We start from the raw sequence: 27,751 nt of genomic DNA, 5'->3' as shown, positions 1-27,751 counted from the left end.
ATGTGGGCCTTATGGCTCACGTGGTCTATCATTGAAGATGACCGAAATCAGAAGGGAGTACGCAGGAGCTCAGGTAAGTAACATTGTTTTTTATGTTTGTACACAGTATTATGCCCCACTGTGGACACTCATGAACAATTGTTATACTCTAGGGTCTTTTTAGTCCCCAGAGTATAATAATTGGATACCAATCCCTTACCTATCCCTGGCTCCACTGCACTCCTCGGTGGTGTTGGCCATCTTTAATGACGTCCGGGATGTCCCATGACCTGGGACGCAGGCCCCGGTCATGTGATGTCAGGGACGTCATACAAGTAGGCCCGAAGCCTGCCCAGAGAGGTACGTAACAGTGTATTTTATGTTCCCTTACCTCTCCTGGGCCTCTGATCATTATACTTGGGGGTCTGAAAAGACCCCCGAGTATAATAATAGTGTTTTTGGGGCCCGCAGCGTCACTTACCAATCCCGGCCCCTGCCAGGATTGGTAAGTAAATAGGGCCTGATACCGGCTGGAGTAACTCTACACTATGTTTTAAACCAATTTAAGGTTTGGTTTGTACTGAACTTGTTTGACCCACAACAAATCTTGGTCCTGAACTACCCGTTAGTAGCATTTTACATTTATGCTTACAGGTTAGTAATAGTAATATTTTACTTCTATGTGTTTTCTATTTTTCAGGGCTCTTTCAAAACAGTTTTGGGGAATGCAGATAGAAACAGGCGTTCGCCCAAACATCATGTGGCATATAATAGAATATGCCTATACCAACAGAGTTGAGATAACCCCTGAAAATGCAATGGACCTCTTTATTGCGGCTGACCAGTTTAATATCGTGGGAATTGTCCATCTGTGCAGCAAATTTGTTGCACGTAAGATTGATCTTGAAAACTTCATGGACATATGGAGAGTTACTGACACTTACCTCTGCCCTGATCTCTGCCAGAAGACTCACATTTATCCTCCACCACTTTGAAGAACTAGTTAAGACTTCAGACAAGTTCTTTGAGTTTACACCAGAAGAACTTAGAGACCTTATAGAAAAGGATGAATTAAATGTCACAGAGGAGAGCACAGTATTTGAGGCCGTTGTCAGATGGATAGACTACGTTCCTGCAGAAAGAAAAGAGTACATGAAAAATCTTCTTCCTTAGGTATAGCGTAATAAGGAACAGAGTTGCCATAACAGTGTCCAGGCTCCATGCTGTATTACTATATCAGGGACTGGATGTATGGATCCCACCAAGCATAAATATCCGGGGACTTTTACTGCACCAGGGCTTGCACTTGCATTTGATATTCCGTTTGGGGGTCCCCATGTGGAGTCCCCCGGACGGAATCCAGACGCTGATGTGAATGAGAGATAACTAATATTCCGACTCCCCACTACTCGGAGAAAAAAGACCCATTGAATAGGGTGGAGTTGGTCGTGAAACTGAGAGTTGGAGTGCCAGCCGTGGAAGTACGGGAACAAGAGGTCTCATCTCCACAGCTGCCCTGCACAACAATAATAAAAGGGGTGTCTTTAGTAATAAAGGATGTCCAGTGCCCGGTATAACCCCTTTAACCTTTGCATAAAGATACATGTTGTAATCTGTACAATGTGCTTGTTCATTCAATAGGAAAGTTAATATTTTGGCATAATAAAACGTCTTAACCCTCTTATATTTCTTGCTAGATTCGCTTGGCCCTGAATAATAAAGAATACATCCTGGACAATGTCATAGCCAACAAGTATGTGAAAGACAATGAGGACTGCAAAGCCATTATTAATACTGTCCTCACATTAGGGCCTAACATGGTAAGACCACGCCTACCATGCGCCATTTTATTGGCTTTTGGTGGCTGTAATGGCGCAGAAGTCAACAAAAACCTCAGGTCTTATGACACCCAAGCCAACGAGTGGATCAGCATTACATCTGCAGAGGAGAAACCTAGAGCCTATCATGGCAACAGCTATCTCAACGGCCACATTTATTTCATCGGTGGATTTGATGGTGTGGACTACTTGAGAAGTGTAAAATGTTTTGACCCAGTGAAGAAGACCTGGCATGAAGCAGCCTTCATGAATTATAAAAGAATATATGTCAGTGTTACAGTCCTGAATAATTATATCTATGCCATGGGCGGCTTTGATGGGCAAGACGTTGAACGTTACAATCCTGACTCCAACCGGTGGACCTTAATCTCCTCTATGCATGAGAAAAGGAAGGATGCTGGTGCCACCACCCTTGATGGAAAAGTAAGACTTTGATGTTTGTTCGTTCTTCCATAGCTAATTTTTTTTTGTATTTTATTCTTTACACTTTTATTTTATGTGTTGCAAACTGTATAACTGACTAGGAATTGGTCTTGATGTCTAAGTCTAGAGGACCTGCTTACAAGAATCTTCTATACAATGTGAATTTAGAAGCTGTTTGCTACATAATTGTCCATTCTTTATTTCATTCAGATCTATATATGTGGTGGATCCAATGGACAGGATTGCTTGTCCACAGCTGAGATCTACAATCCTGGATGCAAGCAGTGGAGTTACATCAGCCAAATGAAAAGCCGACGTAGTGGCGTCGGAGTCACGGCCTATAGAGGAGAAGTATTTGCGGTATGATAATGGACATTTTCTCTTTCAGCATCAAGTTAGTTAAAGTATAAATGGAAGAAACTTTAGCTCCAGGCCTATAAAGGGAGTTTACCATCTCTAAAGGATAAATGGAGTCAGCAGATAGACCTGCCCATCTTTTTCGTCAATCTGATTAATCTCAGGTTTAGGCTTAGGCTACATTAAATCCATGGTTAATTTACATTTTCTACACAGATTTGTTGGAATTGACCAAATTTTCTAGTTATTCATTTTCCTTTCACAGGTTAGTGGTTCTGATGGACAGAATTGCCTGCAGACTGTTGAGGTTTACAGCCCCATCACGAAGACCTGGTGTAGGGCACCAAATATACTGAAGCAGTGCAGAAACTTTGGCACCGGAGTGATAGATGACCACCTTTACATTGTGGGTGGCAGGAATGGCTTCAGCACCACTTTTACTGATGAATACTATGATGAGAAGACGAAAGCTTGGTGTCATGCCCATATGAATGACATCTCCCCAAGTGTGCTAAGCTGCTGTGGGGTTCCCAGGCTACAAAACATAAGGAATATATTTCCTGAATTTCAAGAATATATACATTTTATGAAAAACTTTGCAGCTGTCACCCTGTAAATAAAGAAATGTTTCAAACCATCTGAGAAACAAAAAGATTCTTTATTGGTGGGTAAGAAGGTGGAATAACTTGGGTGCCGGGTGCTGGTTTCTATCACATGTCCCAAGGTCAGAACCTTCCCAGAATCCAGAATCTCAAGGTTCTGCCTGGATAGTAAGTAAGCTTCTTAAGGCTGAGGCCCCACGTTGCGAAAATGCAGCCCCCCCTCCCGCCTGAATACTGGGTGGTGGCGGTGACGATGTTCATCTTTTGATTGCCCGCCTCAGGCGGGGGGGGGGGGGGGGGGTTTGCTAGTAGTAACATTAAAGTGAATACAATGTAATATTTTGTGCAGTAATACTCACAGGAGACGTCTTCCCACATTTCCCGCCTCTTCCCTTTTGACCGCCATGACTTTCAGCTGCGACTTGACTCTGTAAAGTTTAGAACACAGACATCTTTGACTTCTCACTTCTCCACAGTGGCCCCTGTAGCAAATATTATGCCCCACAGTGGCACAATAGACTGTGGGGCATAATAGAGGCTGCAAGGGGGTCACTGTGGGGCACAATAGAGTGGCCCACTCTCTACTGGGTAAGAAGGTGGAATAACTTGGGTGCCGGGTGCTGGTTTCTATCACATGTCCCAATGTCAGAACCTTCCCAGAATCTCAAGGTTCTGTCTGGATAGTAAGAAAGATTCTTAAGGCTGCCTTCACACGGAGTAACGCCGGGCTTGTAAAAATCCTCATTCACAGCCGTACACGCGAGCGCTGCAGAAGGCTCCCGAACACTTCCCATTCACTTCAATGGGAGCGCTCGTAAAGCCGGCGTTACGAGCGCTCCCATTGAAATGAATGGGAAGTGTTCAGGAGCCTTCCGCTGCGCTCGCGTGTACGGCTGTGAATGAGGATTTTTACAAGCCCGGCGTTACTCCGTGTGCATTGGTCTACATATGTGGAGCCAAGGATTTATCATCTGTAAGCATTTGCTGGAGGTTGATATATACCAGCTTGATATATATTAGCCTCCGTTCACATCAGGTTTTTCACATCTGTTTGGCAGGTACATTTATCAAATGCAAAAAAGGATGCAAATGAATGGCCATCTGTTTACAGAGAGATTAATATAAAAAAAATATGAATGAGTTTCTGTTCTTTTATCTGACACACAAAAATATGGAATACTACGTTATTGTATCCTTCATAGAAAATGAGAAGAAACATCCCTTTCCTATAGGTATAATGGAAGCAGAAAGTCTGCAGAGGCCACTGAAGAGATGCCAGTCAGGGTGCACTGCATGGAAACTGAGATGACATTAGTATCTTTGCAGAGATAATGCCTTCACCTATTTCTCACGTTCCCGTCTCAGTCGCTAAGGACGTACATTGTCTAGCAACAACTAGTGAACAGCAGGTTTAAAAGATAGGAGCCTTTGGAACAGTTTTAAGGCTAAGGCCCCACGGGCCGTAATCGCAGCGCTAAAGTGCTGCGGAAAAAAATGCTGTGTGAATGCACTGCGGTTCTTTCTGCAGTGCTTTCAACAGAAAGTTTGCATATTTTTCCTCCGCGGACTTTCTGTTACAATTATATCTATGGGAAAGCCGCTGGTGTTTCCGTAGATATAATTGACATGCTTCGATTTGCAAAGCTGCAACGGCTTTGCAAATCGCAGTGTGTCCGCACTGCGTTTTTTTTCCGCAAAGTGGGCATGGGATTCGCATGAATCCCATCCCCTTTGCTTGCACTGTAAAACGCTGTGATTTTTCCCGCAGCGTCTCCGCTGCGGGCAAATTGTGGCGTTTACGTCCCGTGGGGCCCCAGGCCTTAGGGTGGAAAACGTGCTTTTTAATGAACGTGATTTGCAGTTATTTTCAGGCAGGGGTATTCTATGAATTGAGCATAAGTTGTGTGAAAAGTTAGTAACCATTTACTCCAAATCCAAAGATTCTTTTGTATACTTTTCCAGTTGGTAAGGCCCAGATGGAAGGAATATCCTTCTGAACAGTATTACAGGTTCCAGCTTGTTACTTGGGCCAAGTGGAATGGCTAGTTCCTCTTCTTTCTCAGAGGGTGTAGCCATCATAGGTGATGACATCATCCTGGTCATGGACCCAGTGGCATAACTAAAGTCTTGTGGTCCCCGATGCAATCTTTTGTCCGGGGCCCCCTACCTCATCCCTACAGTGAATTCTTGATAGTGATGGTTACGGGGGCTAAGGAGGTTAATCCACGTTAGTTTGTTTAGGATAATCTGTGGGTCTCTTTGGCTTATGGGCAGATGGCATCTGCAAACTCAATACTGATGCAAGTGCTTATGGCATGCCTAAGGCTCCTGACCCTGGTGTACCTGCACCCTCTGCACCCCATCAAGTTATGCGCCTACATGGACCCCTTACTCAATTCCCCCTTCAAAAGGTCCACATTATTTTATAGTGTACAGGAAAATGAAACTTCAATTGCAGCACAATGACAATGGTTGATATCTGGAAATATGGTAGCCCAATTGTGATTGATCTGACCCACTAAGCCTCTGCTCACACCTCATACCAAAGACTGGACCACTTTATTACTAAAATACACCTTCTGTTCTGTCCTAAAACATACTTGGTCCTCATTTATACTCAAATTATACAAAATTCATTACTTTCCTTCTGAAACCTGACTAATAGATCACCTTATTGGAGAATACATTGTGACGGTCTTCTCAGTGTTCAGTAGACCTTCCATTTACAGCTTTCTGTAACTGCAGATATTTAGCCTTTAAAAGGGTTTTCTGTCTCTCATATATTGATGGACTATCTTTAGGATAGGTCATCAATATGTCATCAATGGGAGTTCAGCACCCAGGACCATCACAAATTAGATGGTTGAAAAGACTGCAGTTTTCGGGTGAGTCCTGCAGCCTTCTCACTGGATACCAAGCACCGCGTTATACACATTACTAGGGCTCTCCTTGGTTTTGGTTTGGCCTCATTTGAATAGGACTAAGCTGCTGGTGTACAATGTGATCATTTAACATGTCATCAATATAGGACAGGGAACAGGCTGTGAGCATCGTGGCTCCTTCAGAAAGTTGATAGATAGGGGTCCTAGGTGTCAGACTACCATTGAAAATATATTGGATATAACATCAACATATAAGTCCTGGAGAACCCCTTTAAGTCATGTACATGGATCTGAAATTCCATGCTATGAATACCCAGGTTGCATCTAGTTGATGACTAATGGTAAGGAATAACCACATATAACAGCTGGTAATATAATAGAGAAGACATCACAGCCATCGAGAATATAATGTGAGGGTCACAAATCACAAAGTCAGAATCCTGTGATAGCTGGAAGTCCAAGAATAGCAGACAAAGTCAGATAGTACAGGAACCAAACACCAGGAGCTAGAAAGATATCCAGAAGGACAGTCAAACTCAAGATCACTAGGATAGCACCCTAGGGTGCAATAACTATAACTGGCACAGCTAGGAACAGAACAAATTCAATAGATAGCCAACCTACAGACTGATCTATCTGGACCTGAATGGGTGGCGCCATTTCAGTGATGGTGGGATTACAAGGTTTCAATAGTTGTGTCACAATAGCTGCCCAACTTTCTCCCCATACATCTTAGTCTAATCTAATCTAGAAATGTCCACCAGGCCATATCTCAGGCTTACAGGACGACCAGTCTCCTCTAATCTCACACAGAACCTAACCAGGCCATCCCAAAGGTCTGAGTACAGTTGTACTTGCCCCTAACAATGGCACCATACTAGGTTGACTATTCCCACAGCTCCAGGGGACTACCTACTGTCACCACACTACATGATAAACTTCAGGTCTTGACATCCAGGATGGGGTCTATACACCTAAGACACCTAAGTATCAGTCCCTAAGCCAGTAAGGGCCATTAATGGCCCATAATCCACTCCACGAACCTCACTCCAAGCAAATGGTGCATTATAATATAAGTGGTTTGGGCGACCACCAGCAGCTTGAGTCTTCGAAGCTGTCCACTGTACAATGCCCTGTGTATGTGATCTGTGTATGTCCAACACTAGCACCCTGCACTAGCTAATCTGTGTATAGGTCATCAGTATGAAAAATCATTTTGGGGTCTGACAACTCCTTGAATCCGCCCCTACTCCAAGCCTTCAGCGATCATTTGGGAAAAGAGGGTCTCTAGGAGTGCTAAAGTAGTTAATATTTTGGGGGCAATATAGGACAGGGTCAGTGGCATAACTAGGAATGGTGGGGGCGCATGGTGAACTTTTGACATGGCCCCCAACCGCATTCCTGCACTCACTATTATACCTCATAGTGGCCCCTGCACACAGTATTATGCCCCATAGTGGCCCCTGCACACAACATTATACCTTATAGTGACCCTTTCACCCAGTATTACGCCGCATAGTGGCCCCTGCGCACAGTATTATGCCCCATTGTGGACACCCATGAACAATTATTATAGTCTGGGGCAGTGGCGTAACTAGGAATGGCGGGGCCCCCCCGACACTGAAGATCTCGATCGAGTCCCTCCTACGCATTCCTGCGCGCTCTACTATGACCAATAGTGGTCCCTGCACACAGTATTATGTCCCATAGTGTCCCCTGCACACAGTATTATGTCCCATAGTGGCCCCTGCACACAGTATTATACCCCATAGTGGCCCCTGCACACAGTATTATACCCCATAGTGGCCCCTGCACACAGTATTATGTCCCATAGTGGCCCCTGCACACAGTATTATGTCCCATAGTGGCCCCTGCACACAGTATTACACCCCATAGTGGCCCCTGCACACCGTATTATGTCCCATAGTGGCCCCTGCACACAGTATTATGTCCCATAGTGGCCCCTGCACACAGTATTATGTCCCATAGTGGCCCCTGCACACAGTATTATACCCCATAGTGGCCCCTGCACACCGTATTATGTCCCGTAGTGGCCCCTGCACACAGTATTATGTCCCTTAGAGGCCCCTGCACACAGTATTATGTCCCATAGTGGCCCCTGCACACAGTATTATACCCCATAGTGGCCCCTGCACACCGTATTATGTCCCATAGTGGCCCCTGCACACAGTATTATGTCCCTTAGAGGCCCCTGCACACCGTATTATACCCAATAGTGGCTCCTGCACACAGTATTATGTCCCATAGTGGCCCCTGCACACAGTATTATGTCCCATAGTGGCTGACCACTATACCAGGACAATTGTGGATAAAAAATCTGGTCATGTGCATTACAATTTAGTAACTCCATGTGCCTCATATTAATAGCAGTTAACCCCATCATGTCCCTCACATTAACCCTTGTGTACCTCACACAAGAGTTACTGATATGTGAGAGACATGGAGGTAATAATAAAGTATCTTCATTATTTTTACCCCCATATGTCTCACATATCAGTAACTCTTATGGTGAGGCACACAGGGGTTAATGTGAGGGACATGATGGGGTTAACTGCTATTAATATGAGGCACATGGAGTTACTAAAACAAAAGTAATCACCCCAAATGCCTGACATTAAAGAGGACTAGAGATGAGCGAACACTAAAATGTTCGAGGTTCGAAATTCGATTCGAACAGCCGCTCAATGTTCGTGTGTTCGAACGGGTTTCGAACCCCATTATAGTCTATGGGGAACAGATACTCGTTAAGGGGGAAACCCAAATCCGTGTCTGGAGGGTCACCAGGTCCACTATGACACTCCAGGAAATGATGCCAACACCTCTGGAATGACACTGGGACAGCAGGGGAAGCATGTCTGGGGGCATACTAACACACCAAAGACCCTCTATTACCCCAACATCACTGCCTAACAACTACACACTTTCCACATTCAAAAAAACCTCTATCAAAGTGGGAAAATACCTGGAAACCTTCTTTACTCCCCAAATGGATGGACACAAACCCCAATTTAAGCTCAACAAACAGTAACAACCACCCCTTTAAATCACGTTCCCCATGACAACCACAAATGGAATAGGCAATGGGAATTCCAAAAGCCCTCACCCTTAACTGTCATTTTGAGTGTGTGTGTGTGTGTGTGTGTGTGATGTGGTAAGACCTTCCAAAATTCACTTTTCTAGCCCTTAACATGAGCCCTTCCAAACAAAGTTACAGGACCTTAAGCTGAGCTACCAGCAGAGATTGAGGCCCTTGGCATGAATAGAACCTTGCACCAGCAGTGTTTTTGGCACTTAGGGTGAGTTGAGCCTTGTACCAGCGTGTGTCCCTTAACATCAGGCGGGCCCTAAGTTCTGCGCTTTGCACAAAAGTTCCACATTAACTAGGCTGAATGGTACAAAGATTAGTAGGCCCGAGAACCAGGAACAGGTCTTGCAATGGCTGTCGGATAACGCTTAAAGCACATTGTCCACCAGCCAGTCAGCCTCTACCTCCTCTTACCCAACAGTCTTGTCCTCCTTCCACCCAAAATTCCCAATCTTCCCAGAACAATAACCCCAACTGTCCCTGCTCCCCAGAGCTGTTCTCCCTTCCTTTGACTGTACCGCAACCTGCCCCTCCATTTCACGATTCCACGGACCTAACAGACGATGAGACGCAGTTGCTGTCAGGGAAGCCAGTTGACATGCGCATTGTGCAGGAGGAGGAGGCGAGACAGGAGTTGGAAGAGGAGGTGGTGGACGACGAGGACAACGACCCCACCTGGACAAGGCGGATGTAAAGCTGGGAAAGTAGTGTGGATGTTGAGGCAGGTGCAGCACCAAAAAGGGTAGCTAGAGGCAGAGACATGTCCAGAGGCAGAGGTCAGCTGCTTTGCCGAAGCCAGGCCAGACCCGGAATGTCCGAAGATGTTCCCTTTTGTACCCAGCCCAGAAAAACTCCCCCATCGAGGGCACGTTTCTTGAAGGTGTAGAGTTTTTTCAAGGAATGCGCCGAGGACAGATATAGTGTCGTCTACACAATTTGCCTCTCGAAATCGAGTAGGGGCCCTGAGAAGAGCAACCTGTCCACCACTTTAATGCACCGTCATTTGGAATCCAAGCAATGGAATCAGTGGCAGGCAGCAACAGCAGGACAAACGTCGCCCGCCGTTCATGCCACTGCCTCTGCTCACAGTGCTGGCGATGCACTCCAGAGGACGAGCCAGGACATCACTTCATCTGCCTCCGACACTTTGTTGACTTCTCCCTCATCCTCCCCTGTTTCTGTCTTATCTCCTTCTCCTGCACCATCAAAGGCACCATCAGGCGCTTCTTTACAAAAACCCACCATCTCTCAGACATTGGAGCGCCGGCAGAAATACACCGCTAACCACCCACCCACGCAAGCCTAGAACGCCAACATCGCTAAACTGCTGGCCCAGGAGAGGTTGGCGTTCCGGCTTGTTGAAACTCCCGCCTTCCCGGACCTGATGGCAACTGTGGCACCTCACTATGCCGTCCCTAGCCGTCTCAACTTCTCCCGGTGTGGCGACCCCGCCTTGCACCAGCACGTGTCACTCAACATCAGGTGGGCCCTTAGTTCCGCGCTTTGCTGCAAGGTCCACTTGACCACCGACACTTGGACAAGCGCCTGTGGTCAGGGATGCTGCTTATCTTTAATGACAGGCAGGGTGAATGTGGTGGAGTCTGGTCCCGGGGTGCAAACTGAGGTACCCTATCTCCTCTCCCAGGCCAAAATTCATGGCAGGAGTAGACTGAAACCCTACGACGCTGCAACCTCCACCACAGCTACTAGCGGCAAACGCTAAAACACTGGTGTGGGGAGACGTCAGCAGGCGGTGCTGAAGCTCATCAGCTTGGGGGACAGACAGCACAGTGCCTCCGAGGTCAGGGATGCCATCCTGGCTGAGATGGCATTTTTTTTTCCCTGCTACACCTGGGGCCTGGCATTTTTATGCCTGTGATAATGGCTGGAACCTGGTAGCGGCTCTGGAGCTTGCCAGCCTCCAACACGTTCCATGTTTGGCCCACGTCTAACCTAGTGGTGCAAAGTTTTTTGAAAACATACCCAAATGTACCGAAGCTACTGTTGAAAATGCGGCGCTTGTGCGCCCACTTTTGCAAGTGCACAGGAGTCGCTGCTAGCCTAAAAACACTCTAGCAAGGCCTACATCTGTCCAAACACAGGCTGTTGTCCGTCATTCACACACGCTGAAACCCTACAATACCATATCTTGAGCAGGGTGTGTGAGCTGCACAGACCTTTGATGGAGTTCCATCTACAAAACCCAAGGGTTCCTCAAAGTCAGCTCCCAAAGTTTCTGCACCATGAGTTTCCAGGGGTGGCAGAGTTATGGCTAGGGGCAGAGGCATGGATAGGGATGATGTCTAGGGGCAAAAGCAGTGTGGATGTGGAGGCAAGCTAAGCAGGAAAAACTGGGGGTACAAGCTAAGGCATGGACTGGGATGATGTCTAGGGGCAAAAGCAGTGTGGATGTGGAGGCAAGCTAAGCAGGAAAAACTGGGGGTACAAGCTAAGGCATGGACTGGGGTGATGTCTAGGGGCAAAAGCAGTGTGGATGTGGAGGCAAGCTAAGCAGGAAAAACTGGGGGTACAAGCTAAGGCATGGACTGGGGTGATGTCTAGGGGCAAAAGCAGTGTGGATGTGGAGGCAAGCAAAGCAGGGAAAATGGTGGCTAGAGGCAAAGGGATGTCCATAGGCAGCAAGGGCAAAGATGCAAAACTCTCCCCTGTTTCAAGAATTTTCCTGACTTGTCTCCCCACAAAACATTCCTGGGAGGAGGGCTGAAACACCACCCTCCTCCTCCTCCGCTGTTAGATTGACCCCAGCTACGAGCTGAAAACGCTGCAGCACTGGTGTGGGCAGACGTCAGCAGGCTGGGCTGAAGCTCATCAGCTTGGGAGACGGACAGCACACTGCCTCTGAGGTCAGGGATGCCATCCTGGATGAGATGGCAATTTGTTTATCCCCGCTGCCCCTGGGGCCAGGCTTTTTTGTCTTGTTGGAGGGCTCTGGAGCTTGCCAGCCTCCAACACGTTCCATGCCTGGCCCACGTGTTCAATGTAGTGGTGCAATGATTTTTAAAAACATACCCCAAATTAGCTGAGCTAAGGGTGAAAGTGCGGCACTTGGACACCCACTTTCCCAAGTCTACAGTACCTGGAGCTAGCCGCAATACACTCCAGCAAGGCCTACATCTGCCTGAAGCACCTACTGTTGTGCGAGGTCACCACACGCTCTAACCCTAGATACCGTATGTTCAGCAGGGTGTGTGAGCAGCAGAGACCTTTGATGGAGTACCAGCTACAAAACCCAAGGGTTCCTCAGAGTCAGCTCCCTCACTTTCTGCACCATGAGTTTCCATGGGTGGCAGACTTATGGCTAGAGGCACAGGCATGGATAGGGGTGATGTGTAGGGGCAAAATCAGTGTGGATGTGGAGGCAAGCTAAGCAGCAAAAACTGGGGGTACAAGCAGCCGGTGGCATCATCACTGACAAGCACAGCTGTCTGTCAGCTGACAGGCTGACTTTCACCAAAATGAACAGACAATGGATAGACTCATCATATACATGTCAGTTACATGACAAATTTAGTGCAATTTGCAAGTCCAAGATGGGATGGAGATCTGCGGAGAGGAATCTCACCACCTCTTGCGGGTGCCATCATTTGGAAGGCAAGCCCTGGGCTCAGTGGGTGAGAGCAAGCGCAGGATAATCGTCGTTTGGCCTGGCAGCCACTGCCTCTCCCACTGTTGACAGGGCTGGCGCTGCAGTCCAGACCAGCAGCCAGGACACCTCCACATCTGCCTCTGACACTTTGGGGAGTTAACCCTTATCCTCACCTTTTCCTGCCATTTCTCCTTTTGCCCGCGCCATCATGCGCCTCTTCCCAGCAACTCCCCATCTCCCAAGCCTTTCATTTCATGCTAAAGTACAGCGCAACCTACCCACATGCCCAAGGCTTCAACGGCCTCATCTCAAGAAATCTGGCCCAGGAGATGTTGGAATCCCGGCTGGGGGACACTCTGCCCTTTTTGGGCAAAGTGTCTACTGCGCCACCGCACTGTGCCGTCCACACCAGCACTTTCCCCCAAACATGAGGCGGTCCCTAAATTCAGCGCTTAGCCCTAAAGTTCCATGTGACCAGTTACGAATGGACAAGTGCATGCGGACAGGGATGCTACCTTTCAATTTGGGCACAGTGGTTGAATGTAGTTGAGGCGTGGACCGGGTCGCAAAATGTGGTGGCCTGACTTGTCTCCCCACACAACATTCCTGGGAGGAGGGCTGAAACACCACCCTCCTCCGCTGTTAAATTGACCCCAGCTACGAGCTGGAAACGCTGCAACACTGGTGTGGGGAGACGTCAGCGGGCCGTGCTGAAGCTCATCAGCTTGGGGGCCAAACAGCACACTGCCTACAAAGTGAGTCATGCCATCCTCGATGAGACGGCAATGTGGTTTTTGCCACTGCACCTGGGCCCAGGCATGTTGTCATGTGTGATAATGGCCGTAACCTGGGATTGGCTCTGTAGCTTGGCAGCCTGCAACATATTCCATGCCTGGGCCACGTTTTTAACTCATTGCTGCTAATCATTTTAAAAAGGTACCCCAATGTTCCTGAGCTACTGGTGAAAGTGTGGCGCTTGTGCGGATAGTTTTTAAAGTCTATAGTTGCCGCTGCTAGCCTCTATGCACTCCTACAACGCCTGTACCTGCTGGAACAACAGCTGTTGTGCGACGTCTCCACACTGCTGGCACTAAACATATCATGTGTTGAGCAGAGTGTGTGAGCAGCACAGACCTTTGATGTAGTTCCAACTCCAAAACCCTCGGGTTCGTCAAAGTCAACTCCCTCAGTTGCTCAACCATGAGTGGCCATGGGTGGCAGACTTATGTGAAATCCCATCCCATCCATTGCACTGGACACGAAACATTAGCATGCGCTCAGCACAACTTCGGATATGGCAGCTGCGTTAAGCAGGGTGCAGGGTACAACACAGACCAGGCCCGAGCACCAGGAACAGGTGTTAGAAATACTGCAGCATCCGCCATTTCCTTCCAATTTTGGGGTTTTGGACCCGCCACCGACTTGTCTGGACCTAAGTGGGGATCATGAGACACAGTTGCCATCAGGGCAAGCTGTGGTCATGTGCGGTTTGCAGTAAGGGGCCAGTGCGCAATTGGAAGAGGAGTTGGTGGATGACGAGGCCACCGACCCCACATGGACAGGGGTGATGTCTAGGGGCTAAAGCAGTGTAGATGTAGAGGGAAGCTAAATCAACAAAAAACCTGGGTAGAAGCAAAGGCATAAACTGGGGTGATGTTTAGGGGCTAAAGCAGTGTAGATGTGGAGGGAAGCTAATTCAACAAAAAAAACCTGGGTAGAAGCAAAGGCATAAACTGGGGTGATGTTTAGGGGCTAAAGCAGTGTAGATGTGGAGGGAAGCTAATTCAACAAAAAAAAACAGGGTAGAAACAAAGGCATAAACTGTGGTGATGTTTAGGGGTGAAAGCAGTGTAGATGTGGAGGGAAGCTAAGCAGCAAAAACAGTGGGTAGAAGCAAAGGCATGCAAAACTCTACCCTGTTGGAAGACTTATTCCTAGGTCTGGAACACGTTAATGGCCCCCCTGGACAAATTACTGCCACTCAGGGGCCTAGTGTCACCAGGAGGGACAAGTATAGGCGCATGTTGTGGGAATACCTGGCCGACACCAGCTCTGTCCTCTCCGATCCCTCTGTGCTCTACAGCCTACACTTATTTTCTCATCTTTTTTTCTGCACTGCACATCTCTTGCCTGCTTCCTTTGGGATCTTACAAGTGGTGGTCCACTTCCAAAGATGGTAATTTCACTAGACAGTGTAACGGGAGTAGCTGAGGGATCGCTGTCTTAACCACTTTTTGGCACAAAATTAACTTCCAAAGCCAAATATGGTGCAAGTATATGATGCAAGGACACCTACACACCTATCTCTGACACATTGGGGAGTTCACCCTCATGCGCCCTTTTGGCCTGCACCATCATGCGCCTCTTCCCAGCCACTCCACATTTCCTAAGCTTTTCATTGCAGGCAGAAGTACAACACAACCCACCCCCATGCCCAAGCCTTTAACAGCCTCATCGATAAACTGCTGGCCCTGGAGATGTTGGTGTTTGTTTATGCTTCTGGAGACCCAGGCCTTCCGTCAGCAGATGGCAGCTGGGGCACCTCCCTATGCTGGGCCTAGCCGTTACTACTTCTCTTGGTGTGCTGTCCCTGCCTTGCGCCTGCATGTGTCCCATAACATCAGTCGGGCCCAGAGCTCTGCGCTTTGCTGCAAGGTCCACTTGACCACCGACACATGGACAAGCGCCTGTGGTCAGGGATGCTGCAGTGCTTATCTTTAATGACAGGCAGGGTGAATGTGGTGGAGTCTGTTCCCCGGGTGCAAACTGGGGTGGCCTATCTCCTCTCCCAGGCCAAAATTCATGGCAGGAGTAGACTGAAACCCTACGATGCTGCAACCTCCACCCCAGCTACTAGCGGAAAACACTGTAACACTGGCATGGGGAGATGTCAGCAGGCCGTGCTGAAACTGATCAGCTTGGGGGACAGACAGCACAGTGCCTCCGAGGTCAGGGATGCCATCCTGGCTGAGATGGCATTTTTTTTTCCCTGCTACACCTGGGGCCTGGCATTTTTGCGCCTGTGATAATGGTTGGAACCTGGTAGCAGATCTGGAGCTTGCCAGACTCAAACACGGTCCACGCATGGTCCACGTTTTTCAACTTGTTGGTGCCATGTTTCTTTGAAACCTACACCATTGTGCCTGATATACAGGTCAAAGTGGGGCCATTTTCGTAAGTGAGAACTAGCCTCTGCTAGGCAGAAAACATTCAGAGCACACTCCTCTCATCTTCGCACCGTTGGCTGGCGGAGGAAGACGAGGGGGTTGGAGTGGCATCTGATGTCCCTGTCCCACACGAGGCTAGAGGGTGCACTTCAGTGCATCCCATTGCTTCACTACAAATGGTGTGAAGGGGAGTGGAAAATGGAGGAAATGGAGAGTGACCCTTACAGTTGGGGCCAGCAAAGGCATGCCAAGTAACACACTGGCACACATGGCTGACTTCATCTTGGGTTGCTTTTCAACACATATTTCACATCATGAAGAACAAATAATACTGGATTTTTACAAGCCTCGAACCCCGGTCTAGGTCTAATGTCTGTTCCTTTCTTATATTAGGGGAGAGGGAAAAAAAATTACTTCAGTGATACGTTTAGCGTACATAGACTGATTATTAATGTGCATCCCACTTAGTGTTGTTGGGGTTACACACCGTCACAACCTGGCTAAAGCTTCTATAGCTGTTAATAAAGTCAACATAACTTTACGGTATCCAAAAAGACAGCTGGTACCGACAGAGAGCAAGACAAATGTCAACCAAAGCTGTGAGCTCTGAACACCCACAGTGACTTTGGCATCATCATCATTATAAGGGAGCGGGTGTTAATAAATAACTTGGCAGTGCCTAAAACCCAAAAAGCTTATACAACTATATTTACATTAAGATACACAAATGACACTTTTCAGTAGCATGTCATGAGACAAGCTGATAAGCTCTTCCTTTGTGCAGTGCTATTTGAAAGTTAAACGCTGCCTTTATTTTAATTCTGGAGAAGGTGCAGACATTAGATTTAGAACATGTTGTCTTCATTGTCCAAATCCTCTATATAGGTAACGTGTTTTTCGGGCCGAGCTGTCTGGGAACGAGCTGGTGCAGCACTGACAACCTGGGTGAATATGGCAAGAGCCTGAGATGTAGGGTGAATGAATCCCCAAATTATTTGTGGAATTCCCAGTGAGACAATGGCACTATATAGCAGTAGCAAAAATTGTGGGTGCACATAACCCCAATATATTCTTTGAATTCCCAGTGAGACAATGGCACTATATACCAGTAGCAAAAATTGTGGGTGCACGTAACCCCAATATATTCTTTGAATTCCCAGTCAGACAATGGCACTATATACCAGTAGCAAGAAATGAGGGTATTTGTAACCCCAATATATTCTTTGAATTCCCAGTCAGACAATGGCACTATATACCAGTAGCAAAAATTGTGGGTGCACGTAACCCCAATATATTCTTTGAATTACCAGTCAGAAACTGGCACTATATGGCAGTAGCAAGAAATGAGGGTATTTGTAACCCCAATATATTCTTTGAATTCCCAGTCAGACAATGGCACTATATACCAGTAGCAAAAATTGTGGGTGCACGTAACCCCAATATATTCTTTGAATTCCCAGTCAGACAATGGCACTATATACCAGTAGCAAAAATAGTGGGTGTATATAGCCCCAATTCTATTGCTAGGGGACTTGCAGGGTATTTCTGAGGTGAAGGTGGGGGGGCACACCGTTGGAACGGGGATTTGGGGTGTATATATGGGGTATACGGGAATACACTGTCAGTGTGTTCCATTCAGGATCCTGGGAAAGCTGGGTTGCGGCGATTGAGCCCGTCAGTGCCACGTTACACTGACAAGCTTCTCCCTGGAATTGAAGTTATATGTAAGCCCAATATATTCTTTGAATTCCCAGTCAGACAATGGCACTATATACAAGTAGCAAAAATTGTGGGTGCACGTAACCCCAATATATTCTTTGAATTCCCAGTGAGACAATGGCACTGTATAGCAGTAGCAAAAATTGTGGGTGCACGTAACCCCAATATATTCTTTGAATTCCCAGTGAGACAATGGCACTGTATACCAGTAGCAAAAATTGTGGGTGCACATAACCCCCATATATTCTTTGAATTCCCAGTGAGACAATGGCACTATATACCAGTAGCAAAAATTGTGGGTGCACGTAACCCCCATATATTCTTTGAATTCCCAGTCAGAAACTGGCACTATATACCAGTAGCAAAAATTGTGGGTGCACATAACCCCAATATATTCTTTGAATTCCCAGTGAGACAATGGCACTATATACCAGTAGCAAAAATTGTGGGTGCACGTAACCCCAATATATTCTTTGAATTCCCAGTGAGACAATGGCACTATATACCAGTAGCAAAAATTGTGGGTGCACGTAACCCCAATATATTCTTTGAATTCCCAGTCAGACAATGGCACTGTATAGCAGTAGCAAAAATTGTGGGTGCACGTAACCCCCATATATTCTTTGAATTCCCAGTCAGACAATGGCACTATATACCAGTAGCAAAAATTGTGGGTGCACGTAACCCCAATATATTCTTTGAATTACCAGTCAGAAACTGGCACTATATAGCAGTAGCAAAAATTGTGGGTGCACATAACCCCAATATATTCTTTGAATTCCCAGTGAGACAATGGCATTGTATAGCAGTAGCAAAAATTGTGGGTGCACGTAACCCCCATATATTCTTTGAATTCCCAGTGAGACAATGGCACGGTATAGCAGTAGCAAAAATTGTGGGTGCACGTAACCCCCATATATTCTTTGAATTCCCAGTCAGACAATTGCACTATATACCAGTAGCAAAAATTGTGGGTGCACGTAACCCCAATATATTCTTTGAATTACCAGTCAGAAACTGGCACTATATAGCAGTAGCAAAAATTGTGGGTGCACATAACCCCAATATATTCTTTGAATTCCCAGTGAGACAATGGCACTATATACCAGTAGCAAAAATTGTGGGTGCACGTAACCCCAATATATTCTTTGAATTCCCAGTCAGACAATGGCACTATATACCAGTAGCAAAAATTGTGGGTGCACGTAACCCCAATATATTCTTTGAATTACCAGTCAGAAACTGGCACTATATAGCAGTAGCAAAAATTGTGGGTGCACATAACCCCAATATATTCTTTGAATTCCCAGTGAGACAATGGCACTATATACCAGTAGCAAAAATTGTGGGTGCACGTAACCCCAATATATTCTTTGAATTCCCAGTCAGACAATGGCACTATATACCAGTAGCAAAAATAGTGGGTGTATATAGCCCCAATTCTATTGCTAGGGGACTTGCAGGGTACTTCTGAGGTGAAGGTGGGGGGGCACACCGTTGGAACGGGGATTTGGGGTGTATATATGGGGTATACGGGAATACACTGTCAGTGTGTTCCATTCAGGATCCTGGGAAAGCTGGGTTGCGGCGATTGAGCCCGTCAGTGCCACGTTACACTGACAAGCTTCTCCCTGGAATTGAAGTTATATGTAAGCCCAATATATTCTTTGAATTCCCAGTGAGACAATGGCACTGTATACCAGTAGCAAAAATTGTGGGTGCACATAACCCCCATATATTCTTTGAATTCCCAGTGAGACAATGGCACTATCTACCAGTAGCAAAAATTGTGGGTGCACGTAACCCCAATATATTCTTTGAATTCCCAGTGAGACAATGGCACTGTATAGCAGTAGCAAAAATTGTGGGTGCACGTAACCCCCATATATTCTTTGAATTCCCAGTCAGACAATGGCACTATATACCAGTAGCAAAAATTGTGGGTGCACGTAACCCCAATATATTCTTTGAATTCCCAGTGAGACAATGGCACTATATACCAGTAGCAAAAATTGTGGGTGCACGTAACCCCAATATATTCTTTGAATTCCCAGTCAGACAATGGCACTATATACCAGTAGCAAAATTTGTGGGTGCACGTAACCCCAATATATTCTTTGAATTACCAGTCAGAAACTGGCACTATATAGCAGTAGCAAAAATTGTGGGTGCACATAACCCCCATATATTCTTTGAATTCCCAGTGAGACAATGGCACTGTATAGCAGTAGCAAAAATTGTGGGTGCACGTAACCCCAATATATTCTTTGAATTACCAGTCAGAAACTGGCACTATATGGCAGTAGCAAGAAATGAGGGTATTTGTAACCCCAATACATTCTTTGAATTCCCAGTCAGACAATGGCACTATATACCAGTAGCAAAAATTTTGGGTGCACGTAACCCCAATATATTCTTTGAATTCCCAGTCAGACAATGGCACTATATACCAGTAGCAAAAATAGTGGGTGTATATAGCCCCAATTCTATTGCTAGGGGACTTGCAGGGTATTTCTGAGGTGAAGGTGGGGGGGGGCACACCGTTGGAACGGGGATTTGGGGTGTATATATGGGGTATACGGGAATACACTGTCAGTGTGTTCCATTCAGGATCCTGGGAAAGCTGGGTTGCGGCGATTGAGCCCGTCAGTGCCACGTTACACTGACAAGCTTCTCCCTGGAATTGAAGTTATATGTAAGCCCAATATATTCTTTGAATTCTCAGTGAGACAATGGCACTATATACAAGTAGCAAAAATTGTGGGTGCACGTAACCCCAATATATTCTTTGAATTCCCAGTGAGACAATGGCACTATCTACCAGTAGCAAAAATTGTGGGTGCACGTAACCCCAATATATTCTTTGAATTCCCAGTGAGACAATGGCACTGTATACCAGTAGCAAAAATTGTGGGTGCACGTAACCCCAATATATTCTTTGAATTCCCAGTCAGACAATGGCACTATATACCAGTAGCAAGAAATGAGGGTATTTATAACCCCCATATATTCTTTGAATTCCCAGTCAGACAATGGCACTGTATAGCAGTAGTAAAAATTGTGGGTGCACGTAACCCCAATATATTCTTTGAATTCCCAGTCAGAAACTGGCACTATATACCAGTAGCAAAAATTGTGGGTGCACATAACCCCAATATATTCTTTGAATTCCCAGTCAGACAATGGCACTATATACCAGTAGCAAAAATTGTGGGTGCACGTAACCCCAATATATTCTTTGAATTCCCAGTGAGACAATGGCACTGTATAGCAGTAGCAAAAATTGTGGGTGCACGTAACCCCCATATATTCTTTGAATTCCCAGTGAGACAATGGCACTATATACCAGTAGCAAAAATTGTGGGTGCACATAACCCCAATATATTCTTTGAATTCCCAGTCAGACAATGGCACTATATACCAGTAGCAAAAATTGAGGGTGTATATAGCCCCAATTCTATTGCTAGGGGACTTGCAGGGTATTTCTGAGGTGAAGGTGGGGGGGCACACCGTTGGAACGGGGATTTGGGGTGTATATATGGGGTATACGGGAATACACTGTCAGTGTGTTCCATTCAGGATCCTGGGAAAGCTGGGTTGCGGCGATTGAGCCCGTCAGTGCCACGTTACACTGACAAGCTTCTCCCTGGAATTGAAGTTATATGTAAGCCCAATATATTCTTTGAATTCCCAGTGAGACCAAATCAAATCAAATCAAATCAAAAAATGCTTTATTGGCACGTCCGAATAGGTATTTGGCATTGCCAAAGCTAGTAAAGTGGGTGGGTGGGTGGGGGGGGAGTTGGGTTGGGTGGGTGGTGGGTATGGGGGGGGGGGTTCGGTTATAACAGTCCATGGAGTCTCATCTTCCTCTTCGTTGGTGACTGCTATATGGGGAGGTGGGGGTGGGTGGGGCGGGTGTTTTGGGATAAATATAACAGTCCATGGAGTCTCATCTTCCTCTTCGTTGGTGGCTGCTATATGGGGAGGTGGGGGTGGGGGTGGGGGTGGGTGGGGCGGGTGTTTTGGGATAAATATAACAGTCCGTGGAGTCTCATCTTCCTCTTATTTGGTGACAGCTGGACACGTATTGGGCAGCGATCTCCACAGTGGCCTCTTCTTCTCCCAGTAGGATGTAGAGTTTCCTCTTCTCGTCTGCAGATATGAAGTCTGGCATGTGGGCAGAGAGTCTTTGGTAGTAGGCAGCCCTCATAGCTGAGTAATTGGTGCAGTGTAGCAGGAAGTGGGTCTCTTCTTCTAGGGCCCCCTGGTCACAGTGCTGGCACAGTCTCTTCTCCCGTGGCTTGTACGTCTGTCTGTATCGCCCCGTCTCTATCTCTAGGTTGTGGGCGCTCAGTCTGTATCGGCTCAGGGTCTGTCTGTGCTTGGGGTGGCGTATTCTCTCCAGGTAGGTGGCCATGGTGTAGTCCCTTTGTAGGGATTGGTACACGGTGAGTTTCTTGGAGTTATTTATTTCGTTTCTCCATTCTTCAATGTACCGCTCTCTATTTGCCTCTGTGGTCGCCTTTATTTCGGCCTTGGTTATCATCTGTTGGTGTTTTTGGTTTGGTTGTTGGCTGCTGTTTGGTTGGTGAATGTCTGGTTTGCTCAGGTGGCTTAGCCAGGCTTGGTGGTGGTAGGAGTCGGACTTGCTCACCTGGATGTGTGCCTGGAAAGCTAGCGCCCTCTTCTGTATGGTGAGCCATAGGGGGAGTCTGCTTAGCTCTGCCCTGCAGGCTATGTTGGTGGTGTTGCGATGGACATGGAGCAGGTATTTGCAGAACTCCAGGTGGAAGTTCTCTGTTGGGCTGGAATCCCACCTTGACTGGTCTGGGTAGGTGGCTGGGCCCCAAACCTCACTGCCATAGAGAAGGATCGGGGAGATGACAGCGTCAAATATCTTCATCCAGACCCTCACCGGTGGTTTGAGGTGGTACAGTTGTCTTCTGATGGCGTAGAAGGTTCTGCAGGCTTTTGCTTTCAGGGTTTCTATTGCTGCTTTGAAGCTTCCTGATTGGCTGAGCTCCAGCCCCAGGTAGGTGTAGCTGTTGGTTTTCTCCAGTGTGGAGCCGTTCAGTGTGAATTGTGAGGTGGTGGAGGCTTTATTGTGGCCCTTCTTCTGGAATACCATGATTTTGGTCTTCTTCTGGTTGATGGGTAGGGCCCATGTGGTGCTGAATTTTTCCAGCACTGACAGGCTTTCTTGGAGGTCTTTCTCGGTGGGGGCCAGGAGTAGGAGGTCATCGGCGTATAGCAGGAACTTCACCTCTCGATTGTTCAGGGTGAGGCCTGGGGTTGGTGAGGCCTCCAGGGCTGTAGCCAGTTCATTGATATAGATGTTGAAGAGCGTTGGGCTCAGGCTACAGCCTTGTCTGACCCCTCGGGCCTGTTGGAAGTATGCTGTCCTTTTCCCATTCACCTTCACACTGCACTGGTTTACGGTGTAGGAGCTCTTGATGACGTCGTACGTTCTTCCTCCTATTCCACTCTCTAGGAGTTTTAGAAGTAGGCCTGGGTGCCATACTGAATCAAACGCCTTCTTAAAGTCCACGAAGCAGGCGAATATCTTGCCTCTTCTGGTGTTGTGGACGTGCGTCTTGATGAGGCTGTGCAGGGTGTAGATATGGTCTGTGGTGCGGTGGTTTGGCATGAACCCTGCTTGGTTCTTGCTGAGGACACCGTGTTGTGTGAGGAAGGTGAGGATTCTGTTATTGATGATGCTGTTGAACAGTTTCCCTAGCGTGCTGCTGACGCAGATCCCTCTGTAGTTGTTGGGGTCGTATTGGTCCCCATTCTTGTAGATGGGGGTTATGAGCCCTTTGTTCCAGTCTTCGGGGAAGTGTCCAGCATTGAGCACGAGGGTGAATAGCTTTGCCAGTGCCGCGTGTATTGCTGGAGGGCTGTATTTGATCATCTCTGGTAGGATGCCGTCAGGGCCACTGGCCTTTTTGCCTTTCAGCACGGCAATTCTTTCCTGTATATCTTTTATGGTGATTGGCGAGTCCAGAGGGTTCTGGAAGTCTTTGATGACTTTCTCCATGTCCCTCAGTTTGGTGATTATCTGTTGCTGTTCTGGAGTTAGTTCTTCTTCTGGGATGTTTTTGTAGAGACCTCTGAAGTAGTTGAGCCAGATATTGCCATTTTGGATGTGGAGAGAGTTTTTCTTGGGCTTTGTGCCCATGTGGTGCCAGGTCTCCCAGAATGAGCTGTCCTGGAGGGAGTCCTCTAGTTGCTCAATTTTGTGGGAGAGGTATCTCTGTTTCTTCTCTCTGAGGGTGCCCTTGTATTGCTTGCATAGATTGCTGTAGGCTTCCCTCACCTCCTTGTTGTTGGGGTCCCTGTGTTTTTGGTTGGAGGCTGTTCTTAGGGTATGGCGTAGTGCTTTGCAGTCGCTGTCGAACCATTTGTGGGACTGTTTGTTGGTTTGTCTTATGGGTTTGGTTCGTTTCAGGCCTGCTAGTTCTGCTGTGGTCTGTAGGATGTACTTGAGATCCTTCACAGCTCTGGTGACTCCCTGTTGGTCTGGCTGATAGTTGTTTGTATGGAAGTTTGTGAGCAGTGTCTTGATTTCGGGTCGGTTGGTTGCGTTGCTATATTCTATGGCCTGGTGGTTGGCCCATTTGAAATGTCTTGGTAGGTTGTAGAGGCCAGACTGTTGGGGCTCATGTATGGGTGTTTTGTTCCTGGTTCTCATGTATAGTAGGATCTGGTTGTGGTCTGATAGATGGGAGTCAGGTGCGATTGTGAAGTCTTCAATGTCTGACAGGTCTGCGTCTGTAATGGCATAGTCCACCACGCTGTTGCCCACTTGGAGACAATGGCACTATATGGCAGTAGCAAAAATAGTGGGTGTATATAGCCCCAATTCTATTGCTAGGGGACTTGCAGGGTATTTCTGGGGTGAAGGTGGGGGGGCACACCGTTGGAACGGGTATCGGGGGTATATATCGGGTATACGGGAATACACTGACAGTGTATTCCATTCAGGATCCTGGGAAAGCTGGGTTGCGGCGATTGAGCCCGTCAGTGCCACGTTACACTGACAAGCTTCTCCCTGGAATTTAGCTCTTACAAGAGCTGTTGTGGTTGTCTTCTCCTTCCTATCCTAGCCTGTCCCTGCCTACCCAGAATCTAAGCCCTAGCTAACTGGACGGAAACCTCCGTCCCCGGTGAATTGCAAGCTCAGAATGACGCGAAGCTGGGCGGCGCTGTTCTTTTAAATTAGAGGTCACATGTTTTCGGCAGCCAATGGGTTTTGCCTACTTTTTTCAACGTCACCGGTGTCGTAGTTCCTGTCCCACCTACCCTGCGCTGTTATTGGAGCAAAAAAGGCGCCAGGGAAGGTGGGAGGGGAATCGAGTAATGGCGCACTTTACCACGCGGTGTTCGATTCGATTCGAACATGCCGATAGAACACTGTTCGCTCATCTCTAAAGAGGACCTTTCATCAAATCGGGCCCATGCAGTTTTATATACTGCTGGAAAGCTGACAGTGCGCTGAATTCAGCGCACTATCGGCTTTCCCGATCTGTGCCCGGTGTAAAGCGCTATCGGTCCCGGTACCGTAGCGCTTTAGTGTCAGAAGGGCGTTTCTGACAGTTAGCCAGGATCGTCCTTCTGCCTCGCGGCGCCTATAGCGCTGTACTGTGGAGCGGGGAGGAACGCACCCTCCCTCTGCTCACAGTGCTTGTCCATAGACGAGTGTTATCAGGAGCAGGAGGGGGAAGTTCCTCCCCGCTCCACAGTACAGCGCGATAGGCGCCGCGAGGCAGAAGGACGTTCCTGGCTAACTGTCAGAAACGCCCTTCTGACACTAAAGCGCTACGGTCCCGGGACCGATAGCGCTTTACACCGGGCACGGATCGGGAAAGCCGACAGTGCGCTGAATTCAGCGCACTGTCAGCTTTCCAGCAGTGTATAAAACTGCATGGGCCCGATCTGATGAAAGGTCCTCTTTAAGTATAGTAACCCCAGTATGTACCTGTGTATCTTTAGTTTCATTTTCCTTCTTCCTTTCTTCCTCTTGAGTGCAGGACGGCAGGAGCTTGGCAGGGATAAGCCCCGCCTCCTGGGCTCTCCTCAGCCCTCTCATTGGTGGGCAGAGGACAGGCAGAGAAAGGGAGGGGGGGGGGGGGGAGAGAGGGGGAACGTCCTGAAGCGCTGACAGGAGCCAGACCTGCAGCTCCTGTGTCTCAGCCGTTGCTGCAGCTTCGGGGCCCCCTGTTGGTGGAAAGTATTCCACCAACAGGGGGCCCCGATCATTATACTCGGGGGTCCGAAAAGACCTCCGAGAATAATGATAGTAGCGGTAGCAGCTGTCACCGGGCCCCTGATGTCCCGGGCCCTGTGGCAGCTGCCTCTGCTGCCTCCGTGGTATTTACGGCACTGGTCTGGGGTCTTTTTAGAGAGGTGGGGGGAGGGGGGCTGCATGGCACGCATAAGGACGCAGGCCCTGGTCTTGTGACATAAGGGACGCCACAGAAGTAGGCCCGAAGCCTACCCGGAGCCCGGAGAGGTAAGTAACACTGTTTTTTATGTTCTCTTACCTCTCCTGGGCCTCAATCATTATACATGGGGGTCTGAAAAGACCCCCGAGTATAATAATAGTGTTTTTGGGGCCCACGGCGTCACTAACCGATCCCAGCCCCAGCCAGGATCTGTAAGTAAATAGGGCCAGTTACTGGCTGGAGTAACTCCAGTTGGTAACGGCCTATTAAAAAAAAGAAATAACGCAGAGGTAGAGGCTGTCGCCGGGCCCCTAATGTCCCGGGCCCCTAATGTCCCGGGCCCTGTGGCAGCCGCTACCGCTGCTACCCCGGTAGTTACGCCCCTGGACAGAGTCTATTGCTCCACATTGTAGAGCAGGTACCTCCATTACCAGGCCTGGTCTATTATAAGCCTTAACACTAGACCGCTTATTGTTTACTTGCAGTCCTGTCTAAGTTTTTGCATCCTGAACACGTAAAAAACCCACCGTTCCTTTGTAATCTATGCTAAATCCACGTCCTGTCTGAACATTTTTGCTTTGTGTCACTGTACTGTGTGCACTGCGTCTTGGTCTGTTGACTAGATGCCTACAAAATACTTCTAACTCCATATTAACATAATCCGCTTCTAGAAATGACGGGTAATTAAAAAGTGATGATAACAACAAAACATCTCCTAATGATATATGTGTGACATAAACTGGAAAACAGCAGCAGAGCTAAGTGGTGCATTCAATGACGTGTACACAAGATGGCGCTCTGGTGTAAGGAAAGAACTGTCCAGTGCAAACGCACTTTAGTATCGGCGATAGAAAGCTTCGATGGTGCAGTGCACTGGTTTCCATTTTGCCATTGCGATCGTGCTAAACTATAGCTTAATAAAATGACATTAGATTATATTTTCAGCTGCAAATTTCATTATATTTGAAAAAAAAAAATGCATAAAAAAACCCCAAAAGCAAAAAAAACCAAAATATAATTCACTGGTAATGAATATCCATGAAAATGACCCACGTCTTATCTTGTAGGGAAACATGAAGGTGATTTCCAGGTTCAGGATTTGCAGCAGAGAATGAATGGAGGAGAAATTTTAACTATTTGTTCCCCTACGTAAGATTGGCGAATTGTTTTTGCCGCAGTAAATCAGCTTGATTAACTATATCTTCTCCAGAGTCAATGGAGAAGAAAATGCTTATGTTTAACAGTCAACCTCGCACAGCTCTTCTTGTGCATGCGTGTGCGGCGTTGCAGGTGGCGACGCGTTTTACCGTGTCACGACACGATTTACATCAGACGCTTCGGACACACCGCAGAAATATAAGAATTACACGCTTTGTGGAAGCGACGAGACCTGTCAGTGCCGCTCAGTCGTCAGTTCACAAAGGTGGGAACGATGAGGAAGCGCAGAGCGCCTTGTAGCGATAATCATATAATAATAACGGCGATCTCGCCGCCGCTGCTATAGATTTCAGATCATTATTTTTTAATAAAGAATTTGCAGACACATAAATAGCGCTTGTAGCTCTTTATACTGAGCCCCGTTCTTTCAGCAACCGCACGATTACCATGACAACGGGGGAAGATG

At 47.4% G+C, this 27,751-nt stretch overlaps 1 pseudogene; it reads left to right on the top strand.

Annotated features, from left to right (window-relative positions):
• LOC142214487 (uncharacterized) lies at positions 1 to 27,585 on the top strand (annotated as a pseudogene).
• Positions 27,586 to 27,751: the final 166 nt, after the last annotated feature.

This window comes from Leptodactylus fuscus, chromosome 7 (genome assembly GCF_031893055.1).
Source record: "Leptodactylus fuscus isolate aLepFus1 chromosome 7, aLepFus1.hap2, whole genome shotgun sequence".
Classification (NCBI taxonomy): domain Eukaryota; kingdom Metazoa; phylum Chordata; class Amphibia; order Anura; family Leptodactylidae; genus Leptodactylus; species Leptodactylus fuscus.
Note: the sequence above shows the minus strand (reverse complement) of the source record. Positions and strands in the feature narration are given on the sequence as shown.